Source organism: Sus scrofa, chromosome 6 (assembly GCF_000003025.6).
Source record: "Sus scrofa isolate TJ Tabasco breed Duroc chromosome 6, Sscrofa11.1, whole genome shotgun sequence".
NCBI classification, from domain to species: Eukaryota; Metazoa; Chordata; class Mammalia; order Artiodactyla; family Suidae; genus Sus; species Sus scrofa.
Window position 1 is genome coordinate 89,459,931 of NC_010448.4, and position 8,218 is coordinate 89,468,148.

The window sequence follows — 8,218 nt, forward strand, 5'->3', positions numbered from 1 at the left end:
GTGGTTAAGGATCCAGTGTTGCTGCAAGCTATGGTGTAGGTTGCAGATGTGGCTAGGATCTAGTGTTGCTATGGCTGTGGTGTAGGCCAGCAGCTGCAGGGTCTGCTTCGACCCCTAGCCTGGGAACTTCCACATGCCGTGGGTGTGGCCCTAAAAAGAAAAAGAAAAAACCTCATTTGATGTTTTGAAAAGTAGACTAGACACAGCCGGGAGAGAAAATTCATAAACTCAAATTGGTCTGAAGACATCACCCAGATTGCAGCACACAAAGATGAAATTATGACAGACAGTATAGGCTATTAGTGGAGTGCATGGGCTCTGAAGCCACACACCTGGGATTATATTTCGACTCTGTTAGTTAGTAGTTATAGGGCTTTAGGCATGTTTTCAAACCTCTTTCTGTCTCAGTTTTCTCAAAGGTAAAATAAAGATCTACTGGTCCCCTCCTCATGGTATTGTCATCAGGATTAAATGAATTAATAGTTCTTACCCATCAGTCATAGTTCTTATAGCACACAGTAAGTGCTCAGTAAAATTATCTAATATTATAGAGGAATGGAAAACATGAAAGATAAATTAAAAGTCAGGGGGAGAAGATGAGAAGTTCCAGCATTTATCTAATCAGTCCCAGAAGGGGAAAACAGGAAGAAGCAGCATTTGAAGACATGATGGTGGAGAGAATTTTCTATAATACATCAAGAAAAATGAGCCATAAAATGAAAAACACAGAGCTCAGAGTAGGTTTAAAAAAAGTCATTCCTAGAAATGTAGAGAAATTTTAAAATAATAAAGAAAAATGAAAAATCTTAAGAGCTACTAGAAAAGAAACAGATTATCCACAAATGAATGATATTCTGCCTGAAGCCAATTTCTCATCAGCAGCAATAGATGCCAATGGAATAATAGCCTCAGAGTGATCAGAAAAACAGTTGGAATCCCATATTCAGCTAACCAGCATTTAAGGTTGAGTATGAAATTTAAAAATTCAGATATTTACAGACTGAGAGATAATGGAATATCTTAGACTTTCGCTCCGAGACATTATGAAGGACGAACTTTAGTAAGAAGAAAATTAAACTTAGAAGGAAAAAACTTCTCTTCCAGCTGAAATGGTCTAACAAGAACCATTGCCTTCCTACCTGGAACAATTTTTTCAAATGGACAAAATATATAAAACAGTCACTCCGAAGGCATTGGACATTGCACAACAAAGGGTGTTGATCTGAGAGATGGGAAACAAACAAAGGAAACCCTACAATTGCCCTAGCATCTGCCTGGAGAAAGCTCCCAGGCCACGGTGCAGGGAGGGGGAACTCAGAGAGACCCTGGAGGTCTTCCTGAAATAAGGAGACAGAGCTGGGAGTCCAAGGAAGGCAAAGAAGCCAGAGATTATAGGACAAAGTACCAGACAGGGGGGAGATGCACTGTACTGAGTATAGATCAATGCATGCATATGAGGAAATGACCCACGGCTAGGGAAAGAACTTTCCAGAAGAATTAGAGGAAAAAATTCTCACGGTTCACGTATAGCCAGGAATAGTTCCATTCCCACCAGCTAGAGTGGAAAATATCATAATTATTGGGATATTGAGTAAAACATCAAAAATGGGGAAGATTATCTCTAGATTAAATGCTACTATACTCCTGCCAAAAAAGTTTAAAAGCAAGACTTGACAGGGTCAAATTATTCCCCAGTAGGAGCTCCTATTGTGTCTCGGAGGGTTAAGAACCCAACTAGTATCCATGAAGATGGGTTCGATCCCTGGCCTCACTCAGAGGGTTAAGGATCTGGTGTTGCCTCAAGCTGTGAGTAGATTGCAGGTGAAGCTTGGAGCTAGCAATGCTGTCTGTGGCTGTGGTGTAGGCCGGCAGCTATAGCTCCAATTTGACTCCTAGCCTGGGAACTTCCATATGCTGCAAATGCAACCCTAAAAAGCCAAAAAAAAAAAAAATTATTCCCCAGTAACTTAACTATATCCAGAATAAAGCTAAAGCATATTTATGGGAAGACAAAAATTATCCAGTAATCAACAAGATGAAATTCACAATGTCTGGCACCCAGTAAGAAAGTACCAGGCATATAAACAAGCAGGAAGATATTTCTTATAAGAAAGAGAAAAATCAATCAAAGCTACCCAGAATTGATACATAATAGAATTAGGAGACAAAGACATTAAAACCCCTATTATAGCTGAATTCCATATGTTTAAGAAGTTAGAAAAAGATTAAGCATGTTAAGTAGAGCCATGGAAGATATAAAAATGAGCCGAATAAAATTTCTAGAGATGGAAATTACAGTGCTTGAGATAAAAAATATACTGAATGGCATTAGCGAAAGTTTGATGTTGCAAAAGAAAAGATTTGTGAACTTAAAGACATAGCTATAGAAACTATCCAAAATAAAACATAGAAAGAAAAAGAAAGACTATAACAAGGGAAAAGAGCATAAATGAGCTGTGGGATAGCTTGAAGCAGCCTGATGTGTGTGTATTTTGAGGGAGAGCATAAGGGGAGGAACAGAAAAAAATCTGAAGACATGTCTGAAAACTTTACAAATCTGATGAAAACTACAAATTCACAGATTGAAGCAGTATACCATGAGCACAAGAAAAATACACCAAGACACATCATATCAAACTGCTTAAGACAAGTAATAAAGAGAAAATCTTAATGACAGCCAAAATAAGAAGCCACACTATACGTAGATGAACAAAAAATGATGACAAACAATTTTGTATTTAGAAACAATGCAAGCTAGAAGATAGTGGATTGTCAAAAATATTTAGCTTACCAAAAGGAAACTCTTACCAATATAAGTTTGATAACTTTGATAAAATGGACAGATTCCTTGAAAGGTACAAACTATCAAAATTCACCCAAGAAGAAACAGGTAACCTGAATAGCTCTACAAGCATTCAATACATTGAATCTGTAACTGAAAACTTTTCCCAAAAGAAAATTCCAGGAGATCCTGTTGTGGCTCAGACCCCCACTAGTCTCCACGAGGACGCGGTTCCATCCCTGGCAATGCTCAGTGGGTTAAGGATCCGGCATTGCCGTGAGCTGTGGTGTAGGCCACAGAGGTGGCTCGGATCCCGTGTTGTTGTGACGGTGGTGTAGGCCAGCAGATACAGTTCTGATTGGACCCCTAGCCTGGGAGCTTCCATATGCCACACGTACGGCCCTAAAAAAGACAAAATTAAAAAACAAAAAAACAAACAAAAAAAAAACCACCTTGGAGTTCCTGTCGTGGCTCAGTGGTTAACAAATCCGACTAGGAACCATGAGGTTGCGGGTTGGATCCCTGGCCTTGCTCAGTGGGTTAAGGATCTGGTGTTGCCATGAGCTGTGGTGTGGGTCACAGACGTGGCTCAGATCCCGCGTTGCTGTGGCTCTGGTGTAGGCTGGCGGCTACAGCTCCGATTAGACCCCTAGCCTGGGAACCTCCATATGCCACAGGAGTGGCCCAAGAAGAGGCAAAAAGACAAATAACAAAAAACAAAACCAAAACCAAAAAAACCCTTCTAAATCCATGTGGCTTCACTGAGGAATTCTTCCAAACAAATAAGGAGGAAATAATACCAATTCTACACAAAAATCTTCCATAAAATCAAAGAAGAAGGAATACGTCCCAATTCATTTTATAAGGCCAGCAAATTGAATTCAACAATATATAAAAAGAATACTACATCATGGTCAAAAGGATAATACACCCAGGAATGTAATCAATATAATTCATCATATTAACAGAGTGAGAAAGAAAAGCCATCTCATCATCTTAATATGCAGAAAAAATTTTTTTGCAAAAGCCAACATCCATTCTTGATCAAAACTCTTTTTTTTTTTTTTTGTCTTTTTTGCCATTCCTTGGGCCGCTCCTGTGGCATATGGAGTTCCCAGGCTAGGGGTTGAATCGGAGCTGTAGCTGCCGGCCTACACCAGGGCCACAGCAACACGGGATCCGAGCCGCGTCTGCAACCTACACCACAGCTCACGGCAATGCCAGATCGTTAACCCACTGAGCAAGGGCAGGGACCGAACCCGCAACCTCATGGTTCTTAGTTGGATTTGTTAACCACTGCGCCACGACAGGAACTCCTCAAAACTCTTAATATTCTAGAAATAGTAGGGAAGTTCCTCAGCTCAGTGAAGGGCATTTATGTAAAGCCTATACTTTCTATCATACCTCATGGTAAAGGACTGAATGCTTTCCCCTAAGATCAGAATCAAAGTAAAGATGTCAGCACTTACCACTTTTATTGAACTTTATGCCAGGGAGTCTTACCAGTGCTACTGGAACAGATAAGTGAATTTAGTAAGATTTCACACAAGATTAATATGAAAGAATCAATTTTAGTTCTACTTATTAGCAACAATAATGATAACAAATAGATTAAAATTTAAAACATTATTCACAATATAATAAAATATATGAGGAGTTCCCATTGTGGTTCAGTGAGTTAGGAATATGACTAGTACCCATGAGGCTGTGTGTTCGATCCCTGGCCTTCCTCAGTGGGTTAAAGGATCCAGGGTTGCCGTGAGCTACGTGTAGGTCACAGATGTAGGCTCGGATCTGGCCATTGCTGCGGCTGTGGCTGTGGCCTGCAGCTATAGCTCCGATTTGACCCCTAGCCTGGGAACTTCCATATGCTGCTAGTGTGAGCCTAAAAAGATATATATATATATATATATGAATGAAACACTTGGGGATGAATCTGAAAAAAAGACGGACGAGACCTGTACACTGAACACTACAAAGCATTGCTAAGAATTAAAGACCTATATAGGAGTTCCCAGGTGGCTCAGTGTGTTAAGGATCTGGCATCGTCACTGCTGTGGCTCTGGTTACTTCCATGGCACGGCTTCGATCTCTGGTCAGGGAATTTCTGCTTGCTGCAGGTGTAGCCAAAAATGAAATGAAATAAAAAAGAATACCTAAATAAATGGGAAGCTCTACCATAGTTTTAGATTAGAGGACTCAGTTCTTCAGGGGGCTGTGCCGGTGGCATGTAGAAGTTCCTGGGCCAGGGATCAAACATGAGCCACAGCAGTGACAGTGCCAAATCCTTAACCACTAGGCCACCAGGGAACTCTGAGGACTCAATTTAATTAAATGTCAATTCTCCCAAAATTCATCTATAGATTCAACAAAACCCTAATGAAAACTCTAGCAGACTGTGTGTGTGTGTGTAGAAACTAATAAGCTCATTCCAAAATTTATATAAAAATACAGAGAACAGGGAGTTCCCATTGTGGCTCAGCAGAAACGAATCTAACTAGCATCCATGAGGACGCGGGTTCGATCCCTGGCCTCGCTTAGTGGGTTAAGGATCTGGCATTGCCATGAGCTGTTGTGTGGGTTGCAGAAATTGCTTGGATCTGGCATTGCTGTGGCTGTGGTGTAGGCCAGCAGCTATGGCTCTGATTTGACCTCCAGCCTGGGAACCTCCACGTGCCGCGGGTGCGGCCCTAAAAAAAAAAAATACAGAGGACATAAAATAGCAGCAACAACTTTGAAAATGAAGAGGAATGTTGAAGGACTTATTATAAAGTGACAGTAATCAAGAGAGTGTGGTATTGGTTTCAAGACAAACAGATGAATGGGACAGAACAGAGATTCCAGGCACAGAGCCATGCTTTGTCAATTGATTTTTGAAAAGACATGAAGGCAATTCACTTGAGAAAGGACAGTCTTTTCAAGAAATAGTGCTGGAACAATTCAACATCTATAAGCATAACGCAAAGTCAAAAATAAATTTCAAAATGAGTCATGGATTTAAATGTACAACCTAAAACTATAAAACTTCTAGAAGAAAACATAGAAGAAATACTTTGTGGACCTTAAGTTAGGCAATGATTTTCTGGATACAACACTGAAATTTTAAAACCTTGGATACAATATGCAAGAAAAAATTGACAAATTGGATTTTCTCAAAATTATGAAAAATCTTTTCTTTGAAAGACACCGTTACAATAATGAAAAAACAAGCCACAGACTGGGAGAAAATGTTTGCAAATCATATATCTAATAAAGGACTTTAATCCATAATATAAATAAACCTGAAAACTCGATAATAAAACACACACCTTCCCCCCAAATGGTAAAAGATTTGCACAGACACTTCACCAAAGAATAAATGTGAATGGCAAATGAGCACATAAAAAGATGTTCTACATCATTAGTCATCACTGAAATGCAATAAAAAACCACAATAAGATACTACAGTGCACCTATTGTAACTTCTGAGACCATATCAAGTGCTGGCGAGGATGTGGAGCAGCTAAACCTTTCTTACACTGGTGGGGGAAATGTCAAATGTACAATTATTTTGGAAAACAGTTAAGCAGTTTCTTAACAAGTTAGACATACATCTATCATATAACCCAGCCATTCCACTCCAAGGTAATCAAAAGAAATAAAACTATTGTTGCATAAAAATTTGTACCAAAATGTTCATTGCTGTCTTATGTATAATAACCCAAACGGGAAATGACTCTGAGTTCCCAAATCAATAGCTAAATAGAGAAACAAATATGGTATAGCCATACAATGGAATACTACACAGCAATGAAAAGAACAAACCATTTACAGGTGCAACAACACGACTAAATATCAAAATAATTGTGCTCAGTGAAAGAAGACAGACAAATAAGAGTACTCACTACTGTATAATTCCATTCAAATAAAATTCTAGAAAATGAAACTTATCTGTAGTTGTCTGAGGATGGGGTGGGGCAGAGAGTGGAGGGGGGTGGGGAGAAATTAAGCGTCACGAGGAAAATTTTGGGGGTGATGTTCATAATCTTGACGGGGTGATGATTTCACAGATATGTATATCTACGTTTGTGATATAAAGAACTTATAAAAACTTATCAAAATCGATCACTTTAAATATGTGCAGTTTGTTATATGCCAATTATACTCCGGTAAAGCCATTAGAAAAAAATCCCAGGAGGAAAGTGTGGGAAGCAAGACATAATAATGAACAAAGAAATTGGCAAATGTGTTGGTGAATCTAAATAGGTGATAATGATGATGATTATAAAATGGATTGGAAACATCTGATTTTGTATTGGTTGGTAGAAATCAGGCGAGGGGTTTTTACTTAGCTCTCAATTCTTGTGTGTTTGGGGGGAGCAGAAGAATCAAATCATGTTGATTGGCAGGATGGGGAAGGGGGGGCTACACGTGGGCTCTATATGTAACAGAGGTGTGATTAGGTGGGGGGGGCTCAGGTAGCCAGGTAGCCCCCATCCGCCAGCGCAGTGGAGCCCAAGGTCATGCTGCTCTGGTCACTCAGCAGGAAGAAGATGGTGTCCAGCACGTGCTCCACACTGGCAAAGCCGCCGAGTGGGATGCAGTCCAGCAATCTGGGGGGCGCTTCATTCAGCCTGGCCCACAGGGGTCATCACCACTGTGGGGTTCACTGCATTCACACGGATCTTGTGCGGCCCAAGCTCCAGAGCCATCACCTTGGTCGGCGTGTCCAAGGCACCCTTGGTGGAGCAGTAGATGCTGGGTTAGCCAGTGCACGGTGGGAGGGCTGACTGGAGACATGCACGAGGGACCCTGGGGCTCCAGGAGCTATGAAACCTTGGGCCATGGTCTGGGACATCTGGATCACAGCCCAAAGGTTTATGTCAAAAGACACATCATACGCCTCCTTGGTGGCCTCCAGGAAGGGCTGCAGCAGCACCACCCCCTCCATGGCCTCCTAGACACCCAGGTCCACATACTCGGCTTCTGCCCAGGGCACTTTGCCTGGCCTGGTGACAAGCACCTGTGCCCCATGAGCCCCAGTTCCCTGAGGTTGGGCCTGGTCCTGTGGTGGCCCAACTGTCAGCTCTCAATTTTAAGTGTGTACATCACTTCCATAGTAGCTGAGAGAAGAAAGGAAGGGGATGTTTTTCTCTTCTCTTCTCTCCTCTCCTATCCTACCCTACCCTACCCTATCCATCCCATCCCATCCCATCCCATCCCATCCCATCCTATTCTATATTTCTACACCCACATATGGAAGTTCCAAGGCTAGGGATTGAATCCAAGCTGCAACTACAACCTATGCTGCAGCTGTAGCAATGCCAGATCCTTTAACCCACTGCGCTAGGCCAGGGATCGAACCTGAGCCTCCACAGCAACCAGAACTACTTCAGTCAGATTCTTAACCTACTGTACCAGGGCAGGAACCCCAGAAAGGGTATTTTTAAAAAACCT

The 8,218-nt window shown here is 41.3% G+C and overlaps 1 pseudogene; it reads right to left on the reverse strand.

Moving 5' to 3' along the window:
• Window positions 7,236-7,712, reverse strand: LOC100522191 (annotated as a pseudogene).